Source organism: Phyllobates terribilis, unplaced genomic scaffold (genome assembly GCF_046119375.1).
Source record: "Phyllobates terribilis strain yellow unplaced genomic scaffold, ASM4611937v1 Scaffold_5651__1_contigs__length_50201, whole genome shotgun sequence".
Taxonomy (NCBI): domain Eukaryota; kingdom Metazoa; phylum Chordata; class Amphibia; order Anura; family Dendrobatidae; genus Phyllobates; species Phyllobates terribilis.
This window is the reverse complement of record NW_027368396.1, coordinates 1-26637: the sequence shown is the minus strand read 5'-3', so window position 1 is coordinate 26637 and position 26637 is coordinate 1.

Below are 26637 nucleotides of genomic sequence, written 5' to 3'. Positions count from 1 at the left end.
TAATTCTAACTTCATACTCGATTTGATATAAAAAAACATGCGACGTCCGGGCATAGACAACCTAGTATATAGTATACATAGCTCTACCCCATTAGTTTTTTTTAAAGCTCTTCCCCCATTCATTAATCATAACATATTGCTTCTTTATTCACTCAATGCCTCCCTAAAACATAAATATATTAACTCATACTTTACTTATCATTAATTTATTTAAAATCCTTCACCCTTTTATTCTTAAAAATTATGTTTGAAGAATATTTATTTCATTATTTCTTCTTGCATAAAGTTTGAAGAATCTACTCGGATATGTAGTTTTGAATCCTCCCTTTTAATTTTAAAAATTAAGCTCAATTTCTTATTAGTAGTAGGTTATTATCTAAAAAGGTGCTAAACATTCGAAGAAAAACTTTAGAAAGATACTAGACAATGTATGTAAATAGTTAAGAGAAAGATGACATGCTCGAACTATGCTATATTAGCAGCACTGTTAACCTATTAGATCAATAAATTTGCATGTTTTTCTATCTTTTTCCCACAAATTTTTCCTACACAATTGCCTTGCTCATGTATAAGAGATTAATGAATTGTTACCATCGTTATCTTATGAATATGTTCTAAATCAAGTCTCAAACACTTCAATCATTGAGTAGATAATCTTGATCTATGACCATACAATTGTCACATGTATTCTATCTGAAAATTAGATTCTAAATAGTCGAATTATTATATAGTTTAACATTAGTAAGCTCTAACTATAAAAGTTATGGTGTTATATTTACTTTGAGAAAATAATAGTATTAAACAAAAAATTACATTTGAGTTGTGGCAGATAATTCATACTTATAGATTTATATATAAATTCTATATATGTCCATCAACTAATCTACCTATGCTAAATTTAAAATTAATCACAATATATTGAGATTCTTGGACAAAAACACATACACGATAAAGAATATATTCATTAATCCTACATTACTTAGATTTATATCCTCGAATATTACAACACTAGTCTTAATACATATAAAAATTAGGGGGATTTCAAAACAGTAAATGTGAATTCTATTGACTCTAATAAATTATTCCAAAAGTATCTCAATGCGTTTCTAATCCCACCTCTATATTCCAAACGTTACTAAGCTTATATTGACTCCATTAAATCATTCTTTCTCTCTTTCATTCCAAGCGTTTCCAGCGAAGTTATACCTCCCACCGGACGACGAAGAGAAGGTGTGGTTCAAATGTCTATCGAATAAGGAAAAGGTGAAAGCAAAGAAGAAGACGACAGAGAACGTAAAGAAGGCGCGGCGAGACCGTCTCGATCCTGAGAAATCCTCCAAAACAACGCTCGATTTGCTCAAAGAATTTGTGGAGAAGGAGAAATACGCCTTGAAATCGGATAACGACGCTGCCGAGGAGAACGAAGGCAGTCGGTGCCGGAGAAGAGCGACAATCCTACCTACAATGAGTTGAAGCAACGACTGAGACTAAAGATTGAGGTGTTCAAAATTGGTCACGGGACCGAAGTCGATATTGAGAGAAGAAGGGCTAAGAATGAGGCGAGGAAACGAAAGCGAGAGGAGTGGGCTAAGCAGAAAGGAAAGAGGAAACAGGAGAGAGAGGAAGACGAGAAGCTCTCCATGGATGTATCTGCAGCCGTGCAAGGAATTGTCTTCTTGAGATTGGTTCACATAATCTTAGTTGTCTCACTATTGATATCCCTACATTTTTTACTATCATTCTCCTAAATTGATTGTTTGTGGATTTTCTCAGTTACGTGTTGAAGAAAATATGACTAGCTTGACAAACAGAGAGATGCCGACTATCTGTTCACCATGAGTTAAATACATTCCTTTCACATTTCTCTAACATTGAATATTGGTATGATTGAATTTGTTGAATTTTGTTTAATGTTTTATGTTATTTGCAAATGTCCCTAATTGCTCGGACTCAACACTCCGTGCTCTTTCAGTTTACTAAATTAAAGTATACTACAAGACTTGAAACCTTTTTCTTGCCTTGATGATCCAAATAGAAGTTAAAACTCCACTATCTTCTAATAACCCAGAATATATAGTAGTAAGTGTTGTATTTCTTGAGTACTCACTACTAACTCTTCTTTAATGGACATTGAGTTTTTTCTCAGCAGATGAATGGACACTAAGATTGCTAGAGAATTGTTTTTCTTTTGATCACCGTGTTTTGGATTAATCACATCTTTTTAAATTGGTAGGGAATAGGTATCCAAGAGCTTCTATAATATTTCAAATCCTAAGCCGAAGTCAAGGTCCACCACTTATACAAACCAGAAGGGCACCGTGGCATAAGTCTACTAATATTTGAAAACTCCATTATTAGATATATAGAAGTTGAGCGATTGCATAAACACTTTCTTGAGCAAGGGACTGGAAGAAAGGCATGGGAACATAGATCTAAGTTTTTTGATGATGAAGCCAGTCACCAACTTTTTGGCTACTTAGCAACCATGGATAATGTAGAAATATTCAATCAAGATAATCTTGGTTTTTCTACTCTTTCTTTGAACTGTGGAGTACATGTATAGTTACATGGAAATGGTTTCTTATTATCTGTTGAGTGCATGCCTAGTTCCAGTATATTCTCTTTCACTAAAATGACATTTTGGTATTGGTGCATATTTAGACAAGCAGAGAGTGAAGTATGAAATGAGATCATACTCCGAAATAGTTTCCTAGTTGAAGTAGATGAGTGAAGAAAATCACCAACTTGCTCAGCGAAAGCAGAAAGATGCTGAAGAAAACAAATGCATGGAAAAGTTGGATGAGTCGCAAAGCTTCTTGTCTGAAAGTTTAATCCATACTGAAACAATCACTAGGTATTGAAACATATGTTATTGTTTCCGAATTGTAATCCTGTCGTATATTCATTCTAATGGGCAGATGCAAGGTGTCAAAACTGTTGGTGGAGGTGATGGTGCAGTGAAGCATGTACCTCGTGTTGTCTTTGTTGATCTTATGCCTATTCTCATTGATTGAACCTGCAAACAACTTTTCTGTCCTGGGCATTTTTTCAATGGAAAGGAAGAAGCTGCTAAGTTTTAATACCATTAATATTCCCGGTTAGTTTCCCCCATTTGTTCAGCTCTATGTTTTTTTAAGGAGAATAAATGATCAAAATTATGTATGTTTTTGTTCAACATTCTATTGATTGTAGAGATCATCAGTGTGATGAATTTTGCAGCATCGATGTCCAAAAGGTAGCCCTTTTTTTGACTCACTAGTTTTTCATTTTAAATGAGTTTAAAGTTTGAGACATCCTTTGAGATAGATTTTTGCTCCCAATGTAGATGTATTTAGAGGAGGATTTGGATTGATGATGAGAAGATGGACTGCCAAGAGAACATGTGAGTTTCCACCATTTTGTTCAGCTCTATGTTTTTATTCAGGAGAAGAAATGATCAACATTCTGTTGAATTGTTAAGTTCCATTTCCCTTTCCTTTTTCTTATTTGTTTCCCATTTTTTGCTACAATCTGTCTTGAATTCTTGAATAATGAGCTAATTTGACTCAGGAATTCTGACATCTCCTGAATTCTGTCCTGAATTTCTAGAAGCAGGTAGCAATAGAGCTGTTAGAGATGCATTTGGACGAATAAAGAACACCTTCTTTGAGCATATGATAGGCTCCACTGTATTCCTCTTCTCCTGGTTGGAACTGTCCTTGAGAAGATCGAATGAGTCAGATAAACAAAGAAGTGATGGAAAACAAAAACTAACCCACTGGAATCCGTCTGCCTTTTTAAGGTGAGTCTCTTTCATGGTTTGGTTCTTGAGTTGTGTGTGATATTCCCTAGATTGTGTGATGAGTAGTGTTTGCTGATGTAGTTATAGCAGTAGCAAGAAGTTGAGATACTCTTTCTCATTGATAGACAACAGCGATGAAGAAAATAGGAGCACTATTCATCAACTACCATACTAAACCGTTTACTCTCTTTTGTTCTAACTGAACCATTAATTGGAACTAATTGTTTGCCAGAATTATCAAGAGCATAGACCTTTTTCCATATCCAACTTTCTCATCATAATACTTCACAAACAGTTTTGAAATTTGAACTTCTAAAAGTAAAGCTGCTAAGCACTGAACATCTTTCTTCAGAAAATTTATTAGCTTTTGATGAATCAGAATATGACAGTGTGGATAGACGCTGAAATGATTAATGATCCCGGACTCCCAGTTCAATGGTTGAAGATATTGTTCATGGTTTAAATATATGCATGAACATGAATAGGCCAGAAGAACATATAACTGTTGCTCTAGAAGAGGAAAGTGTTGTGGATGATGTAGTATTTCGGGATGTAGATGTGCTCCTTGGCCAACAGTGTGATCTTTCGGTAGAAATTACATGAAAGCTGATACAAGAGGAGATTAAAGACTAGAACGAAGATATTTTAGATGAATGTTCAACGATGGAACATGAAACATGGGAAGATGTGCATGATCATGAAATTTTTGAGGGAGGTTGTAGTTTGATAGAAAAATAAATTCCAAAGGAAGACTATGAAATGGTAGCGAAGACTTATACAAATGAATTTCAAGAAACAGAACAAGAAGCGGAGTTTTGACTGGTGTGACTAAAGTTGTGGATGATACTATTGAGCATGATGAGCATAATGTGAAACGGGTTTTTTTGGGTGAGTCTTTTACTCTTTATTCCACTCAGATTGGTTTTTATGGAGGAGAGTGTGTAGAGATTTTGTTGTTGTTGAATTTTTCGATCATTGATGAATATGTTAGTGTGTTTGTTCTTTTGAGAAATTTGCTGGTGTCTGGATAGTTTGTTGGGAGTGTTATTCCGATTGGTTTTTATGGAGGATTACAGAAAAGTGTGCATCGCTGTTGTTGTTGTTGAATCTTTAGATCATATGTGATGAATATACCTTTATTTGTGACTAAATTGCTTTATGAAAGATTCCATCTCTAATTGTTTGGCCATTCTTTTGTGCGTTGTTTTCTCAACGTCGGTGGCGAAGCAAGAGCTGCCTTTCCTACACTTTGGGTATGTTTTTTCTACAAAACTGAAATTCATTGACGTGATGACATATAGAAAAAAGTAAATGAAGTTCACTTACATTGACGTAATAATATAAAGTTGGTGGATTATTCGAAATGGAATATTAAAGAAAAATATAAGAAACAAATAAAAAATATAAAAAAGAAAACAATGGGCAGTGCGTAGCACGGGCCCAAAGGTCCTAGTTATAATTAAAGATTAGGGGTTATGATGTACCCAATCATTAAATGGCCCTCTTAAATCATTTAATTTTTATTTCATAATTAGTATTATGAACATGAATTCATTATTGATACGTGAGTTTTTGGTGAAAATATAAAATATTAAATGTTCCTCTAACCTCATTTATCCTTTTTATTTTTTATCTTATTACTTGAATTTATGAATTAATTTTTCTATAATCATTGATAAAACACCCTATTATTAAATTAAAATTATATAAAAAATTTATCTTATATATATAACTATTAAAACAATCCTTTTCAAACCTCCTCAAGAATTTTGACCCCACTAATTAGTGGTTTTTCAAACTCCTATTTATTTACACTATTATTTCTCCTTTATATAATTTCTTTTTTATTTTTATTTTTATTATTTCCACTAAATAAAACCCTAATATTTAGGAACAAATTGATAAGATATTTAGAACTTATAATTAATTAATTATTAAATTTAAATTCTTCTAAAACTTACTTAGTAATTATTATATTAAATCAATTTATTTTCTAAACATGGGTTCCCGCTTTTGTTCCTGGGGTTGTTGTCTCTTCGGCTGTCGCTAGGAAAAAGAAGAAGTATGAGGTTAAGTGCGTGGAGAATGGTTATAAGTTTATCGTTTTTGCCTTCTCTACCTTTGGTGAATTAGGAAGTGATACTATTGACTTTCTTACTAGGGTTACTCGTGTTGCTCAAAGCAACACTCTTAGTCCCAATGTGCGCTCTTTTATTTTTCATAGATTGGGATATACTTATTTAAAATTTTATAAATTACATTTTCCTAAATATAAAACCCTGCAATATGTTATATTTTATAATTTTTTTATGTTATTTTAAACCTAATTCATTACTTTGATGCATTTTTTCAATATTTTTTACCAAATTAAACAACTATATTAATATCTTTTTTATATTAAACTTTAACAAATTAATTACATAAATGATATTTAAAGGATAAACTTTACTATTACGATTCAGAATCTAAACGACCAAAGTTCGATCTATATCGAATTTGAATTGCACATACTATTGCAATTATATCTAACATATTCAAAATTATATTAGTTGTAACACCCCCAAATTACCTTGGGAATATTACCGCCAGTAACCCCGAATCATCGACCCGAAGTTACTAAGGCTTAGAACATTAAATGTAAAAACAAATACTCAATATATTAATAATAAATAATTGTCTTACAATGCAAAAACAAATCCCAAAAATAATAATATAGCGGAAGACTTAATCATAAACAGATCGTAACCTTGTTGAAACTGAAAACAAAACAAAGAAATAATCTTCAACTGCCCTGCGCCCGAAATCTTCAATCCTTGAAGCTACCACCTGATGCACCGTAAAGAGATGGATGACACCAGCCAACCATAAGAGAAAAAAATAGTGGTTGGTTAGTCGAGAGACTATGCAGTGGGATTTATGTGATTCTCTATGTAGTCGTATCTAGTTAAACCCGACGATTTCTCGAATAAAAAGTCGATAACCGAGGCAACTCCGACACTTCCACGGAATAAGGAAGAGATATAATAATAATATATATGTGTGTATATATAACAAAAGAAGACTCCAAAAAGTTGAGTCTTATGGGAAGATATTAATATAATATTAATATTATAAATGTGTGGGAACATTTTATATAATTCAAACAATAGGTTTTGAAATCACCCCCCATGAATAATTGAGTCAACGACCAACCTCACCGCATACGTGTTGTGCGAATTCAGATCGGAAAGATGACTTACTTACCCGGGAGGCCAGACAATTTTCCAAGTTGTACTAATTGTCCGGAACACATTAATTATGCACAAAAGTGCTTATCTTTCGTACTTCCAAAACGATTTACGTTGAAGCTTTTAATGATGTCTCGCAATGAGAACAAGGGAATAATCCCGATAATCGGCACCAGCTGTGGGCACCACCCTCATATAAGGATAAGGGTATGATCATGACCAAAAAGGCTATTAGGGCAAAATCCTCCTAATACCAGTTATAAAGAAACCACTAGACCTCGCGAGGTACATAGTGTTCCTACGAATACTCGTTCTAACTATATAGTATATATATCCACAACAATCCACAACAAGTCCATCTATCACCCTAAGGTGATAATATAAATATCATCATATATATAGTATATCCACTATATGCATACAACCTAAATAACATTTATTTTAGGTTATTAAAGTTCCCAACACACAAGAGAATAATATTTTATCCCAACTTAATATAACAACCGATTCATTGTTAATTAAGACAAATATGGAATAAAAACAAATAGATAAGCAAGAGCGAACCGCCACTTGCCTTAGTTACGAGAATTGATCGGGATCTAAGATGGAGTTTGGAGCCTTCTCAACGAACTCGATCTTCAAGAATTCTGATCCAACGCGGTACCCAAACACATGAATAATATTATAATTAGACTCTATTTGATATAATTATCTCATTAAATTATATTAGTCTTAAGTAGGAGTCAATTACAAAAAAAAACTAACCTTATTGAATATTATTATACTCAATATATATTTATAAATAAATATATGATTAGTTTACAAATTAGGATAATGTAATAGTATGTATGAATTTGTCTTCACCTTCGTGTATACATATGTGATATATGGTTAATCACATCATAAGTATAAATTAGATGAACCAAATATACGAATCATATGTGATATATGGATTGTCTTCAGTCTTCACCTTCGTTCTCTTTATACAGAGGAAGTGAACAACTGCAAATCAATGAAACAGGGCAACCCAACAACTCACCGGAGGATGACGAACGACGGCGGTGACTGCGGGTGGCACAACAGCGGCACGACGGCGATGGATAGGGCTGGGAACGGAACCGGAAAGTGTAAACAACCGGGACTATATATATATACAAACCAAAAGTTTAAAAGTTCGGAGCTTTACCGATGGTTGACGACGACGGCAATGGCACAACAACGGCTCCGGTGATGTTGACGACGAAGAGGAAGGAGGAGACAACGGCTGGATTCAATGGTGGTAGGACTTCTAGTCATCGTAGACGGTTTGGCTTCACCGGAATGGGGGCACGTCGACCTCACCGGGAAGACGAAAACAGGGGCGACGCCGGCAAGGACGAACCGGCGGCGCGGTGGTGATCTCGCCGGGATAACGTGGAGGGAGGAAGGATATGGTGTTTGGCAAGAGGAGGAAGAAGGTGTAGTGTGGGCGTAGGAGGTGATCGGAACAGAGGAGAAACGAAAGGTTGTTGACGGAGAAGTTACAACGAAACGAAGCTCTGTTTGGTGTTTTATTTGTGCGGCCGAGAAGGATATAAAACATGTGGAACGGAGTTTGGTTTATATAGGGGTAGGATAGATACCTCCAAACCCTAATTTTAATTAAAGAAATCACTTAATAAAAAGATTTAACTTAATTAAATTTATGGAAACCTTAAAAGGAATAATATAAATAATAAATTATTTATATTGGCTTCTTCACAGTAGTCTAACTAATTCCGAAAATTATGAATCTCGTCCGTAATCCTTTCGAAATACCAAAGGAAGAATTTACTTTTCCGGAAAGTTAAATAAATACTCCAAAGTGTATTTATTTATAGATAAAGAGTTCTAGGTACTCGTACTAACGATTAGAATATGACGAATTAAATAATAATTTATTCGTCTACGCGTAATCTGCTCAATTCATCAAAAGATAACATTCATAAAATCAAATGAATATCAAAGTACCAAAATAACCTTCAGAAATAGAGGGTTATTACATTAGTTTTATTTATCAAGTCATTATTTTTAATCTAATAATTATTTCTCATTTCATCACTCATTCAAATCTTACCTTATTTTAAAATCTCTCGTAAAACTTTTATAATAATATAATTTTGATAACCCCGTGCAAGACACAGAAAATATGCAGTTTATATAAAAGTTAGGAGAAAGATAACACTAACTAACTTCCACAATCAATTTACATGTATCAAGCAAGTCGGTTTTGAATTGATGATGTGGTAGAATTGAGTTCCTAGCCCAAAAAACAAAATTTAGATCAATTCATATTGGATTAGCCCATGTCAAGGTTTGGATTGACCCAACAATTCGAGATTATTAATATTGTTCTTCTTATAGCATATTTACTATAATCAAAGAAGTTAAATTATTTAAAACTAGAAGAAGAAAAAATTAAATAATTTAATAATAATCACTAATTAATAAGATCATTAATCATAAAGAAAATATATCTTTCAACAATAACTAAGTGTTTGATTTGTAATTCAATAAATACAGTTAAAGAACAATATATCAGCCAAATATGTATATCCATATAATCTTAATCCTTCAAATTGTACAACAATAAGTGATTATAGAAATGACTATTAACAATTCAATGGTCTTTTGAGCTAATAGATATTAAAATAAGTAAGTACTCCATTAGACTTTACTTTTTTACAAGTGATAATTATTATGCAATATTATATTTTAACTAATTATGCAAATGAGCCTACCAAAATGGAATTTAATCTAAAAGAATAAATGGTTTAAGAAGATTGAGTGTGCATAAGATTATCCCCTCAATCCAGTTTAAAATTATAAGAAGAAATAATTAAAAGAGAAAAAGTTGAATTAAGAAACCAAGATAAATATAAAGTTTGAACAAGGATGATATTTTATGACATTTAAGTAGTAACAAAATGGACTAAACACATCTTACATACACATATATCTAATAAGTTTATTTGCAAAATGTTTATTAAAAGGACAAAAATAAGTATTAGTAAACCCATGAACTACAATCTATATATCTATATATAGACTAAAGAATAGTCCTCTGGCTTATGTGTCGGTCTGAAATTGAAATAACTGACATGTCACTCCCAGTTTAATTTCACTTAAAATTCAACATTTTGAGAAAGTCACTTCATCTTCCATATCATTAAAATCATTAATTTCATTAGCCATATCATTAAAGATATTAATATATACAGTATATTATTATGAGTATTAAAGCTATCTCTTTTCAAACTTTCTCCTTAATTTTAGTCAATCATCCTTCTCTTATTGGTTCTATTGTTCTCTCTCATTTAATTTGTAATTTCTTAAATACACTACCACATTTATATGAAGAAATTGCTAAGATAATTTTATTTTAATTTATTACATGTAAATGATTCTTCTAAAAGTAACTTAATTAATACAATGTTTAAAAATCGTTATACAAATTTAGGTTATTTTTCATTTTCCAAATATATCACTATATTATAAACATATATAGACATATGTATTAACATATAATAAATATTATGAACTATATTTCTTCTCTAAGAATCAAAGATGCAATAATTTATATTATTTATATATTAGAACTACCTCATTTGAAGCTTTCTCCATCATTCTAGCCAATATTTTCTTTGGTGTAATTTTCTTATTGGAACTCTCCTCTTCCTATTGATTCTTATTCTATTTTTTAAAATTATTAATTTTAAAATTAACTCCCATATTTTTAGGAATAAATTGATAAGGTATTTATAATTTAATATAATTAATCATTATATTTAGATTATTCTTCTAAAACTTACTTAATAGAATATTAATCAATTTATTTTCTAAACTTAGATTTTTTATTCACCAAATGAGTTACTATATTACATAAATATATTTCACAAAAGATAAAACAATGCAATATTTATCGTATGATTTATTTTTTATTTTATTTAAAATTGATTCCACTGCTTTGATGTATTTTATACAAAAAACTTTTATTAAATAAAGTAATTATATCAATATATTTTTCTATATAGATAAACCAATGCGATATGTATTTCATAATTTATTTTTTATGTTATATTAAACTGAATAATGATGTATTTTAAAAAAATACCAAATAAAGTAATTATTTGAATATATACTTTTATATAAATCTATATCAAAACAACAAGCAGTTGAACTACAAAAATAAAATTTTAAAGGATGAACTTTATTATTCCGATTAATAATCTATTCAGAATCTAAACGATCAAAGTTCGATCTATGTTGAATTTGGATTGTACATATAATTATGATCCATACTGAATTTGGGGAATCGGTCTCCATTGATTAAAATTTTGTGGAAAATTTCATTGGTGACTTGAAATCGGTGAGTTCATGATAACTTTTTAAAAATGATTTTTTATAGAAAAACTAATTATATCTATATCTATATCTATATCTATATCTATATCTATATCTATATCTATATCTATATCTATATCTATATCTATATCTATATCTATATCTATATCTATATCTATACTAAAGAAGAGTCATCCTACTTATGTGTCGGCCTGAGATTAAAACAGCCGACATGTCGCTCACACATTAATTTCACTTAAAATTCAATAGTTTGAGAAATTCACTTCATCTTTCATATCATTAAAACTATTCATTTTCATTAGCCACGTCACTAAAGCTAATAATTTATATATATTTATGAGTATTAAAGCTATCTCTTTTCAAATTTTCTCCTTAATTTTAGTTAATCATCTTTCTCTTATTGGTCCTACTATTCTCTCTCATTTAATTTTTTTAAATAAACTGCCATATTTGTAGGAATAAATTATTAGGATAACTTTATTTTAGGCTATTTAATTTATTAAATGTAAATGATTCTTCTAAAAATAAATTAATTATTAGAATGTTTAAAAGTCCTTTTACAAATTTAGATTAATTTTCATTTTCCAAATAGATAACTATATTTTAAACAATATAGACATATATTTTAAGATATAATAAATAAAATGAACTATATTTCTTCTCTAAGAATCAAACATGTAATAAATTATACATTTATATATTATAACTAACTCCTTTGAAGCTCTCTCCTTCATTCGACATTTTTCGTAGGTGTAATTTTCTAATTGGATCTACTATTAACTCTACTCTTTCTATTGGTTCTATTATTCTATTTTTCTAATCATTATTATTTTTAATTAACTCCCATATTTTTAGGAACAATTTGATAAGGTATTTATGATTTAATCTAATTAATCATTATATCTAGATTATTCTTCTAAAAAATTAGAATATTAATCAATCTCTTTTCTAAACTTAGATTTTTTATTTCCCAAGTTAGTACTATATTACATAAAGATATTTCACTAAAGATAAAATAATGCAACATGTATCTTATGATTTATTTTTTATGTTATTTAAAATTAAATCCATTGTTTTGATGTATTTGTATAAAAAAACTTTTACTAAATAGAGTAATAATAATAATATTTTTTGTAAGGATAAAAGAATACAATATGTATTTCATAATTTATTTTTTATGTTATATTAAACTAAATAGTGATGTATTTTTAAATATTTTATAATTACTTAATTATTTTTCGTTTCTATTATTAAGATACATTTCATACTTCTTTTTTTTAAGATCACATATTTTTAAGATTTATTTTTTTATGTTTTAGGGTGTAAATGTCTTTGATGTTTAATTTATTTTTTAATCTTTATTTTGTAAGATATATTGATATTTTAATTTAATATCTAACTTTAGGATCCACATATATAGTTTTTTCACATCAATTAAATAATAATTTTGATACATATATCTAACTATAAATTACTATTTATTATTACATAAATTATAAATTCAGATACATGTCATTCAACTAATTTTTTTTTAGTTTTCATGAATGAATATTAATACAAAAATATGTTTATAATATGATTTTCAACATACTTTAATACAAATTTTATCTAATACTCTTTTTTATTAATTAATTAATCAAACATCGTGCATGGTACGGGTGATCAACTAGTCTATCTATATAGTAAAGGAGATTGTTATTATGTTTGATTTGATGATCTGCCTGGTACGGGTGATCAACTAGTCTATTTGGATCATACTAGTCTATCTTAGGGCTGGGATACTTCGGTTCTTACAAATTTTTTGGCCTACCCGCAATATAAAAATTATTTTATTCGGGTTAGGTTTCTGAAAATTTTAGTAAGGAACCGTTATTATCCAAACCCGAACTTTATTTGGGTTCTAAACTCGGTTCCTCGGTTCCGTAAATTTTACATATATGTCACACTTCGGTTCCATAAGTCGGTTATTCCGTTCCTCATTTACTAATTATTGTATATAATTTATTACTAAGAAGATTCAGTATATGGTCCATCATATAATAAAGCTAATCAACAAGTTTTGAATAACTAAATAAATATATTGCTTGGTAAAAAATTGTATGAGAGCGACATAATATAAATTGATATAATTAATTAGCAGACATGACAAATACAATATCAAATATGATAATGAAACTGGTTTAGATACGACAAACACAATCTTTGTGTTGTGGCAATGATTATTGGAATTGAGGAAGGTGAGAAATGATAGGGAAGGGTGACGTTTTTTGTGTGGAAGTAGCGCTTTGGAAGGAGAACTGAAGGCTAAGTGGCGTCGTGGAAGGCAAGAAATGATAACGGACGCAAATGTGAAGGATTAAGCCGAGAAACTATGGAGGTGTATCTATCTTTGATTTAATTAATAAATAAAAATACTAAGTAATTGTTATTAATAATCGGTTCCTTGGTTCTTCACTGTTATTTTTATACAAACTCGTACCCGAACCCAAAATTTATTACAGGAACCGAACCGTAATTTTTTAACGTATAAATTATCAGTACCCGCACTGAACCGAACCGAAATGCATAGTTCAGTTCGGTTCTTCGGTTACTCGGGTACAAAATCCCAGCCCTAATCTATCTGGATCATACTAGTCTATCTGGATCATACGTGTAACACATGAATCTTCTAATGATTGTTATTATGTTTGATTTGATGATCTGCCTTTGTATTGTGGTTCGGAACCTTGAAGATTAACTGTCTGGATCATACGTGTAAACACATGAATCTGCTGATGATTGTTATTATGTTTGATTTGATGATCTGCCTTTGTATTGTGGTTCGGAACCTTGCTGTTTGGTTCCAGTGCAGGGGTGTCTCTTTTTCCTCTTGTTGAGTTTTTCCCACTAGGCCTGGGTTTTTCAAGCAAGGGGTTTTAATGAGGCCCGGGATTGTCTTTCGCCCTGCTCGTATAGCTGCACTATGATCTTGATGTTTTGATTTGTTATTCTCTTGTTGGATTATCACAGCTTGGGGCTTGTTTCCCTCCATATGTGCTTTGATTTGACATTCTTTTGTATCACTCTATCCCTTTATAGGGCTATATATCTGATTTTACCTTTGGCCAAAAAAATGAGAGTTCTCCTACTTATTGATCTAGGATTAAAACAGCTGACATGTCGCTCCCACATTAATTTCAGTTAAAATTCTAATTTTTAAGGATGCCACATCATCTTCCATATTATTAGGAACTATTAATTTTCATCATCCACGTCATCAAACTATTAATTTATATACATTAAAAATATATATTAACACAAAATTGGCACATTTGTTGAGATTTTTTAGATTATTTAACTTTTTAATACTTTTTAGTTTTTTTATTTAAAAACTTTATCTCCTATAATATTAATGGTAATAATATTATTGATTATTATATTAAATCAAACCCCTAAAATCTTATCAACTATATTAAGATTATTACATATTAAGTCCGTAAAATCATATTGATTTGCTAAAAATAAAATCGTATTATATTGACTAAATTTCTTATATATTTCTATTAACTTTAATTGTATAGATCTTGATCTAACATCTTTGTTATCCTATTATATATAATAGTAGTATTTGTCATACATTATTATATAATACAACATGCATAATCGTGAATCAAATAATATCCATGAGCTTTTAAATTCCTCAATCTTCTATCTATATACTAAAGGAGAGTCTCCTGCTATGTGTCAGCAGAAGATTAAAACAACTGACATATCGCTCCTATAGTAATCAATACTTAATTACTAAAGCTGAGGTTAAGTCCTCCAAATATCAACTTCCTATTGATCCACCTCACCAATGAATCTAAAATAATAATTCAAGTAACATATTAAATAATTGCCACATCATTATTAATTTAAATTAAAAGATTATGCTTGATGATTGAGGATATTGTGCGTCTCATTTAAAAAAATAGCAGACAATATAACTAGGACCTAATTAATAGGATCTGAAATTTCTGAAAAGTTCTACATCTTTTTATTTATTTCAAATTAATAATCTCTTCAGCATGTGTATTAAATTGTATAAAAATCAAACCTTATAATTACATTCTAATTACAATTAGATGCTTATATATTCCTTGTTGTTTGTATTCTCCATCTCCTTCATCAATTAATGATATTCTCTCTTAACATTCTCCTATGCTTGCAATCATCGAAGTCCTCCTTAATTCTAACGAAGTCCTCCTTAATCCCACCTTGATCATCTGAAAATTCATTAACATGATAACATAGTTAGTGTCGCTACATAAATCTGAGAGATTTTTATTAAAATAAGAATCACATATCTAAGTTAAAAAAATAGAATAAAAAAGATTAAAAACAGATTATAAAATATAGTTACTGCCAAATCAAATTATAAGAACAACAACGAATAATTATAAATTTTATTAACATCCCACCCAAACCAAAACACATTACTGCGAATTAAAAACAGATTAAAAGTAAAAAAACAACAACGAATCACATATCTAAATCCCACCCATATCAGAAAAAATCAACAACTAAGAGAGTTTAATTAAATTAAGAATCAACTCTAAAAAATCAAGTTAAAATGAGACTAAAAACAAAAGAAAAAGTTTTTATACATGTCAGATTAATTCGGATATGATGTTTACATATTTTATTTTACAAAACCAACAAATCTCATATCTAAAGTCTGATTAATTCGGATAAACTGAGATTCAATGTTACGCCAACAAGCATAGATTCATATTCATTCACTTGATAATACGTTTAATAATAATATCCCACTGAAAACAAACTGAACAAATGATCAATTTTATACACGTGATAATCAGTTTAATAATAATCAAAACAATATCCTAACTGATAGCAACAAATCTACTGATCAAAAATTACGTATTTATTATTCAAATAGATCAGATATCTACAAATCTAGAAATCAGAAAATCTATGGAATATGTTATATTTATAAAGCAACAAATCAGAAATTTATAATCATTCACACAAATATACTTAACACCAAAATTATGTATCTATTCTTCAAGGTTACGTACTACTTCAGAGGTGATGTTAACACTTATACATCTATTGGTTTATACAAATTATATACATTCAATTCAATATATTTTTCTACAATTTCTAATATATGTTATGTAAACTGCAGGCCATGGCAATTATACATGCTTTCACATACTTTACGTCACAAAGAAATGTGAAGATGACAATTTACGCTAGACTTCTATGTCAATGGACTGTTATCTTAAAGATGAGATAAAGTCCAAGGAATTGATTTTTATTGATGAAGAGGTGAAGTATACTTTGTTGTATTAATAACTGCAATTTTAATCATAAATAATGTATAATTTTTACATAAAATTTTCATGATGTAGGGAAAGAAATTTGTGTATCCTCGGATCATGGATGCGGTGCATGAAAAAGAAGAAGGTGCGTTTTTTTATATATATGGAGATGGAGGAACTGGAAAAACATTTCTATGAATATTTCTTTGAGCTGCCCTAGGTTCGAAAGGTGAAGTTGTGATTAATATTGCTTCAAGTGGAATTGTCGCACTTTTGATTCCTAGTGGTAGGACTGTACATTCCAGATTTAAGATACCAGTAGATATACATGAGGATTCAACATGTCATATAAAATCATATATACATCTTGCTGAATTAATATCTAGGGCCTCACTTATATTATGAGATCACGCTCTAGTGACAATTGGGTTTGCTTTTGAAGCACTTGATAGAATATTAAGTCCTCCAAATGTCAACTTCCTATTGATCCACCTCACCAATGAATTTAAAATAATAATTCAAATAACCTATTAAATAATTGGAGGAAGGATCATATGATTATAAGGGTTAATGTGAGTACGTGCGTAATGATCCTGACCGTCCAACAATCTCCATCTAACGGTGCTCCCGGCGTTGAGATTGTAAAGCCATTTTAATTCATTAGGGGTAAAATTGACTTTTTCATTTTTCAGACATCCTCTTTCCCGATCTCGCTCCATCTCTCCCATGGCGATCTCCACAGTCCTGGATCCTCCTCGTTAATTCGCTTATTGATTCTCACCTTCATTTTACTCTCCGTTAGCTTTGAATGAATATTTACAACATAACTCAACCTAGACACAGATGAAGAAGGACCAGGCGCGAAAATGGAAGAATCAATCAGATTGGGACAAACCCTAGCCTTCTTCTGCAATGGTGTTGAATCCAACTGCCAGGCTCTCAACCAACCCCTCGATTGTCGCCCAATTCCACTTTGCTCTCTTCCCTCGCATCTTGCGTTAACTCTTTTCAAGCATCTTTGAATTTCCACTGACGAACTTTTTGTTTGTATCAGGTTCGGCTTCTTCCCTCAATCGTCTCCCTCTCCGGCGAGCTTAACCTCTTCTAAGTTTGGTACTGTCTTGTTCGAGAGCTACACGGGCGCTGCAATCAGGTCTACAAGAAAAACCGTACAGATCTCGACAATCTGACGGATTGTGCTCGGTTACTTGTCAGTTTTCAGGTTTGTTTTTCTGCCTTCTTCTTCCCCAGTTGAACCCAACTAAGCCATGGTTGAACTGGTCCAAAATTATAATGCCAAAGTTGATTAGAAAATTGGACCTAATGTAGAATTCTCTTTGTTTCAATTATCCATTAATTGTGCTCAGGATGCAACCTTGTTCGCTGAATGGTAGACTTGCTAATAGCCAGGACAACACCTCAGGTTTCTAATGTAATGTGGATTGAGCAGATGGTTAGGTCAATATCTACAATTTTAGTGAGTGCTTGATAATGTGCTATTGGGTTTTTCCATGCTTCTATCTATGATGAAATTACTGATAAATTAGAGTAGATGTTCTTTGAGCTTGACCAATATTCCACTTCCATTTCATGATTTATGTGGTAGAGCGATTCAGCAGCTGGATGGTTTAAATTGGAATTGCACCGCCGCTGCCGCTTTTGAAGATCGGGGTATGAGTATCAGTTTGTGCATCAGAACATATGAAGGGGATGTCCTGTTTGTGAGAACATAAAGATTAGATGTCAATTTGAACCTTCTAACAACCAAGTATAATGCAGTACTCCATTAGATACAACTTGCAGTGGCCAAAGAGATACAACTTGCAGTGGCCAAGAATTTATTTTTTCTAGCTTCCTAAATTGCTACACGATGTCAGGATTATTAGGATGTCAGGTTCCTTGATTTTGTTCTGATGCTAGTTTTTGTACAACAATTCTGTGCATCTGAATAGCATGTGTGGTCCTGATGTTAGTGTGCTTGCTTAGGCTGAGTTTGTTTATATAAATTGCATAATTGTTGCTCTTTAAGAATTATATTTTATGCAGCTGCTGAACCAGATTCACTTAAATTTCAACTACGATATTGTCATGGGACAACCTTAAGAGACTGAATTCAAGAGAGTCGAAGAGGTCAGCATTAAAGAATGTTTTTATATGCATTCATTAAAAGCCTATTAGCTCAATGGAAGAGTGACGTGCTATTAGTGCAAGGAAGTGGGTTCGATTCCCGCATAGGCTAAAACCGTGAAAAATATTACTAACATTCAGAAGATATAAGAGAAATTTATGAACCCGCAATACATTTTTTATGAAGTTCCATTATAAATTAATGAACCTAAATACACAATTCATGAGCTCGAAAAGTTGTGAACCTAACCTTCATTACAAAAATATATGAACTTTCATTATTTAATGTATGAACATTTATATAATTCATGAACCTAAACTTGAAAATTTTGACTTTTTTGAACATGTATTACAAAGCTCATGAACCAATTTATGAACCTTCAATATAAATTTATGAATCATGAACATGCAAATTCCAATTTATGAACCTGCAAAATTCCAATTTATGAAACCTTCAATATAAATTTATGAATCATGAACTGAAATGAAAAAACTTATGAATCCGCTTTACAAATTTATTACATAAAATTTACGAACCTTCAATACGAATTTATGAACCTTCAATACAAATTTATGAACCTGAATATAAATTTATGAACCACGAACTGAAAAAGAAAAAGTTTATGAATCCACAGTATAAATTTTATTATAGAAAATTTACGAACCTTCAATACAAGTTTATGAACCTTCCATTCAAATTTATGAACCATCAATACAAATTTTTGAACCTTTAGTACAAATTTATGAACCATCAATACAAATTCAAGAAACTTCAATATAAACTTATGATTTTATTACAGAATTTCATATTTAAAATTTTCATCTAGATTTCTAATTTTTCATAATGGAACTTTACATTAATGAATTTTATTACAGAAAATTTACGAACCTTCAATTCAAATTTATAAACCTTCAATACAAATTTATGAACCTTCCATACAAATTTATGAACCTTTAATACAAATTTATGAACCATGAACTGAAAAAACTTATGAATCCGCTTCACAAATTTATTACATAAAATTTACGAACCTTCAATACAAATTTATGAACCTTCAATATAAATTTATGAACCTTGAATATAAATTTATGAACCACAAAATGAAATGAAAAAGTTTATGAATCCACAGTATAATTTTATTATAGAAAATTTACGAACCTCAATACAAATTTACGAACCTTCAATACAAATTTATGGATCTTCAATACAAATTTATGAACCTTCTGTACAAATTTATGAACCATCGATAAGAATTCAAACTTCAATATAAATTTATGATTTTATTACAGAATTTCAGATTTAAAATCTTCATCTAGATTTATAATTTTTCATAATAGAACTTTAGATTAACGAATTTTATTACAGAAAATGTACGAACCTTCAATTCAAATTTATGAACCTTCAATACAAATTTATGAACCTTCAATACAAATTTATGAACCATGAACTGAAAAAACTTATGAACCTACTTCACAAATTTATCACATAAAATTTACGAACCTTTAATACAAATTTAAAATCCTTGGACTGAAAAAACTATGTGAAAATAGTGTATATAAACTATAAATGAGAAAGGTGTGATGGGGTTTTAAGAAGTCCATCTTGTTCAGTTTTGTAATGTCAATTGAAAAGATTCATGAATCTTTGATATAAATTCAAGAACCTTCTATATAAAATTTATGAACCTTCGATACAATGCATGAACCTTCAATACAATTTTATGAACCATCAATACAAATTTATGAACCATCAATACAAAATTATGAAACTTCAATATAAATTTATGATTTTATTACAGAATTTTAGATTTATAATTTTTCATTATAGAATTTTAGATTAATGAATTTGTTGTAGTTAGTGAATCTCCAATGGAATGTTGTTAACGAAATTTATGAACCTTCAATTCAGATTTGTGAACCTTCAATATAATTTTATGAACCTTCAATATAATTTTATGAACCTGAAATAAAAAACTAATGACCAACAAAATTTTTTTAGAAATTTTTAAACAACTTAGTAAGTCCATAAGAAGAAAAAAAACTCATAAACCTGAAAAAATTATTAGACAACTAATGAACCTTTTAATAGAAATTTGTTTACCGCCAATATAAATTTATAAAGCTTTAACATAAATTTATGTACCGCAAATATAAAAATTCATGATTGAAAAGACGCAAACCTTCATTTAAATTTCGTGGATTCTTTTTATGAACCTTCAATATAAAATTAACAAACCTGCAATATAAAATTCATGAATATGTTATAGTCATGATCTTGAAGAGACGTGAATCTCCAACGGAATTTTGTTAAAGTAATTCATGAACCGCCAATATGAAATCCATGAACATTCAATACATTTTTATGAACCTTCAATACAATTTACTTACTGTGTTAGACATCCAAAAGGAACCCATGAACTTGAAAACATATGAACCTTCAATACAATTATATGAACCTTCAATACAATTTTATGAACCTTCAATACAATTTTATGAACTTTCAACCTTCAATTTAAATTCATGATTGTATTACAATTGAAAAATCACAAACAAAAAAAGACGTGAACCTCCAATAAATTCAACGCCACCAAGCAACTGGATTTGATGTTATAGAATTAAATTTTTTTATATTTAATCTTCATAAATTCAGGAGAAATAGAATTTGCTTATTGTGTTGCTCCATTGACTATGTAAGGTTGGGCACAATCGTTATAAATGACATAACTTTGGATTCGATGATCCATTTAAGTATTATAAGTAGTCATTTCGAAGGTCTCAATCCGAAACACAATATGAGCGTCTTTCGGGTATGCCTAGGATAACAGAAATCACATAATTAGCGTATATGTAGCGGGACTTTACGAGTACCTTGCGTTCAAACAAGCATAACTCTCGCACCGATTGTCGGAATCGGGCGTATAATATACGAAAAGAAAGGTCTCTGAAAGAGCTATACGACCCCAGCTCTGAAGGGGCTGCCCGTTTCCTTTTCTCCAAAAATGGACGCTTTTGTCTCCAAATATACGAAAAGAAAGGTCTCTGAAAGAGCTTTACGAACCTTCAATACAAATTTATGAACCTTCAATACAAATTTATGAACCTTGAATATAAATTTATGAACTACGAATTGAAATGAAAAAGTTTATGAATCCACAGTATAAATTTTATTATACAAAATTTACGAACCTCAGTACAAATTTACGAACCTTCAATACAAATTTATGAACCTTCTGTAAAAATTATGAACCATCAATACAAGTTCAAGAAACTTCAATATAAATTTATGATTTTATTACAGAATTTCAGATTTAAAATTTTCATCTAGATTTATAATTTTTCATAATAGAACTTTATATTCATGAATTTTATTACAGAAAATTTACGAACCTTCAATTCAAATTTATGAACCTTCAGTACAAATTTATGAACTTTCAATATAAATTTATGAACCATGAACTGAAAAAACTTATAAATCCACTTCACAAATTTATTACATAAAATTTACGAACTTTCGATACAAATTTATAAACCTTCAATACAAATTTATGAACATTGAATATAAATTTATGAACCACGGACTAAAATGAAAAAGTTTATGAATGCGCAGTATAAATTTTATTATAGAAAATTTATGAACTTTCAATACAAGTTTATGAACCTTCCATACAAATTTATGATCCATCAATACAAATTTATGACCTTCAATATAAATTTATGATTTTATTACAGAATTTCAAATGTAAAATTTTCATCTAGATTTATAATTTTTCATAATAGAACTTTAGATTAATGAATTTTGTTACAGAAAATTTACGAACGTTCTTCCAAATTTACGAACCTTCAATATAAATTTATGAACTGCAAATATAAATTTTTGAACCTTTTTAATACAAATTCATGTACCGCCTTTAATAGAAATTTCTTAACCTTTTCATATAGTATGTAATAGGAGAATGTTTATCATAATTATTTTCTCATTCGGTTGTGCTTTATTGTGAAGAATCTTTGTGATGCAAAAATCCTCAATACGTTTACAAACCTGATCTCTGATAAGGCAAACACAACAAAGCAATCAAATATACTTCTACAAACCAGTGCAGATTTGATTAAAAACAGAAACATTAAGCTCAGAGGTTTACATTACACTAATGTCTCAAATATGCCCCATTAACACATCTTCAATGCAAATTAATCAGGGCTTGTTAGATCTTAATCTTCTCCAGTCATCTTTATCAGCATCTTCTATTTCCCCGTCTTCAAGAACACCGCGAAGATATAGTATGTTGTTGCACCTGTATTCCCAAATAAACAACAAATTATCAAATTAATCTCAACCAACATACTACATACAAGAAGAAAAAAAAGGAACATAGAGTTCAGTATGAAGTCCTTATATCTAATTTCTGCTGAATTACCTAATAAGAATCTAACTACGGTTTATCTTTACAAGAACAACTTCACCGGAGTAATTCCGAAGGAGATTGGAAATGCTTCGTCGTTGATTTACTTGGATCTTTCTGATAATCAGATTTCAGGTCAGATTCCGAAGGAGTTAGGTAAATTGAAATATCTCCAGCTGCTTAATCTGATGTGCAATCAGTTAACAGGATCAGTTCCAATTGAGCTAAGCGATTTGCCTAAATTACAGATTCTTGAGCTTTGGAAGAACTCACTCGTTGGCCAATTACCATTAATTCTGGGGAAGAACTCTCCACTTCAGTGGCTTGGTGTTTCCTCCAATAACTTCTCAGGAAAAATCCCACCAGGATTGTGTGATTCAAGGGAATTAACAAAGCTCATCCTCAGCCGAGATGAGCCCACATTATCCATCCTTGATCTATCCAATTAACTGGAAAAATTCCTTACTGTTGTTTCACAATTCAGGAATATCTCAAACAACATACTACATATAGGAAGAGAAGAAAAAGGAACAAAGAGTTCAGTATGAAGTCCTTATATCTAATTTCTGTTGAATTACCTGATAAGGATCTCTCCTAAATCTCCAAGACAGAATTACTGTACCATCAATTACTATACCATCAATTAATGTACCTAGTTTTTATGCCTTGACCACCAATTTTTCTTCTTCTTGGTGAAATCACAAGGTGGTGACTCTGTAATCAGGCACATATAGTTTAGTGAATCAAATAATACACAAACTATAAACAAAACAAGTGACAACAGGCAACAGAATCAGGCTACCTCCTTGAGGATAAATTGAGTTGTAGTGCACTTCTGCCCAAAAGCTCAAAAAGATAACTGCAATAGTTATTGATGGGCACCAATATCATTCTTAAACACAAGAAAATAATCAAAGCTTGATGCATCTAGTTTGTAAGAGCATCACTCAGAAGAGTGAAACAAATCCGAAGTGATTACCTCATTTTGACTTTTGAACCTTTGCAAGGATCTCCATGTAACAAGTGTCCTTAAATGAAGTTATTACGAATATCTTTACACCATACTGCAAGACCAAAAGTATTTCCTAATCAAATTTGAAGTAGAGCGATAGAGTAAAAGAACATGAAAAATACAATGAAACGTACAGAGTTAGCAGCAGCCTGTGACATGATCTCCCCACTCGCTACACCTATGCAAGTTCATTATCAGCATAGACTATAAACCAAACTATTAGAATGAAAGAATGCCAAAAACAACTAAAAAAAAGGATGTTCGCAAAAGATGGAAAAATACTTGGACATCTTCTCCAAATATTCATCATATTTCATAGGAACATATCCTTCATAGTCTTCTGGGTCTGACTTAAGCTGAACAGAGCCATGTCCTCTTCCTCAACAACAGATCAAAACATTAAAATTGAGGGTACAGTAATTCTCTGTTCAAGACATAGATTTAGGAAAACGCTAATAAATTGAGGGATAGAAATCAAAGTTTCTATATACTTTGTCTGAAATCGCCCCTAGAAACTCTTTGAATTGAACCTGTGGATTTGTCCACGGATGATATAGAGTCAAGAGGGGTGCAAGATTGAGAAATTAGGGCAGAAGTAGTGTTACCGGGGTTATCAAGGAGTGCAACAGTAATTAGGTGACGCTCAGTGGAGATTAGATTCGGGGAAAGAGAGGGACGAGTTGCTGAGGAAGAGGACATGGCTCGCCTGGTTTCGTGAAAAAGAGGTTGAGAGTTGAGATAGAGTATCGGGGCTCCAATATAACCAAATCCATGACACTGAAGTCAATGAAGGTTGGAGTTGCAGTAACCGCTTTTAATCACAGGAAAATCATCGAATTCCAGAGTCGTACAGGGATTAGGGTTCATCGACAAGGAGATCACGACACTGAAGCAAGAGGATGATGAGGACAGCGACACCAAAGGAAGATGAGGATGAAGTCTGCAACACTGAAGGAATAGGAGGATGAGAACGACGACTTCGAATTCGGTGACGATTTAGAAGCTGAGGTGGGAAGAATCGCCATGAACAGGGAGTGTGCTAGGTCTGAAAATGAAGCGTTTTTATACAAGGGCGTTTCCGTCTTTCTGTTTCAAAGTTGTTTTAATTATAAATTTGCCACCGTGTTATTCTAAGTGACACAGGTTATTGTTATTTCCTCCTTTTTTCCAGTGATTTATCTGAACCGTTGATCGTTCCGATCCGACGGTCTAAAAATGTACTCACTTACTCACTATAAGAGTTGTACTCACAGGAACCTCCCTCTAAATAATTGTTACATCATTATTAATTTAAATTTTTAAAAGATTATGCTTGAAGATTGAGGATATTAATACTTAATTACTAAAGGTAAGGTTATATCCTCCAAATGTCAACTTCCTATTGATCCACCTCACCAATGAATTTAAAATAATAATTCAAATAACCCATTAAATAATTTCCACATCATTATTAATTTAAAACTTTTAAAAGATTATGCTTGAAGATTGAGGATGTTATGCTTCTCATTTAAAAAAATACAAGACATATAACTAGGACCTAAATAATAGGATCTGGAATTTCTGAAAAGTTATGTATCTTATTATTTGATTCAAATTAATAATCACCTCTGCATGCACATTAAATTGTATAAAAACAGATTTTATAATTACATTCTAATTACAGTTAGATGGCTATATATTCCTTGATGTTTGTACTCTCCATCTCCTTCATCAATTAATGGTATTCTCTCTTAACGTTCTCCTATGCTTGCAATCATCGAAGTCCTCCTTAATTCTAACGAAGTCCTCTTTAATCCCCCCTGATCATCTGAAACTTCATTAATATGATAACATAGTTAGTATCACTACATAAATCTGATAGAGTTTTATTAAAATAAGAATCACATATCTAAGTTAAAAGAATAGAATTTTTTTTAGAAAAGATTATAAAAATATAGTTACTATCAAATCAAATTATAAAAAAATAGCGAATAATTATAAACTTTATTAACATCCCACTCAAATTCAAAACAGATTACCGCCAAATCAAAACAGATTAAAAGTGAAAAAACAACAACGAATCACATATCTAAATCCCACCAAAATCAGAAAAAAAAATCAACAACTAAGAGAGTTTTATTAAATTAAGAATCAACTCTCAAAAAATCAAGTTAAACTGAGATTAAAAACAAAACAAAAAGTCTGTATACATGTCAGATTAATTCGAATATGATATTTACATTTTTTATTTTACAAAACCAACCAATCTCATATCTAAAGTCTAATTAATTTGGATAAACTGAGGTTCAATGTTACGCCAACAAGCATAGATTCATATTCATTCACTTGATAACCAGTTTAATAATAATATCCAGTGAAAGCAAACTGAACAAATGATCATTTTTCTACACGTGATAATCAGTTT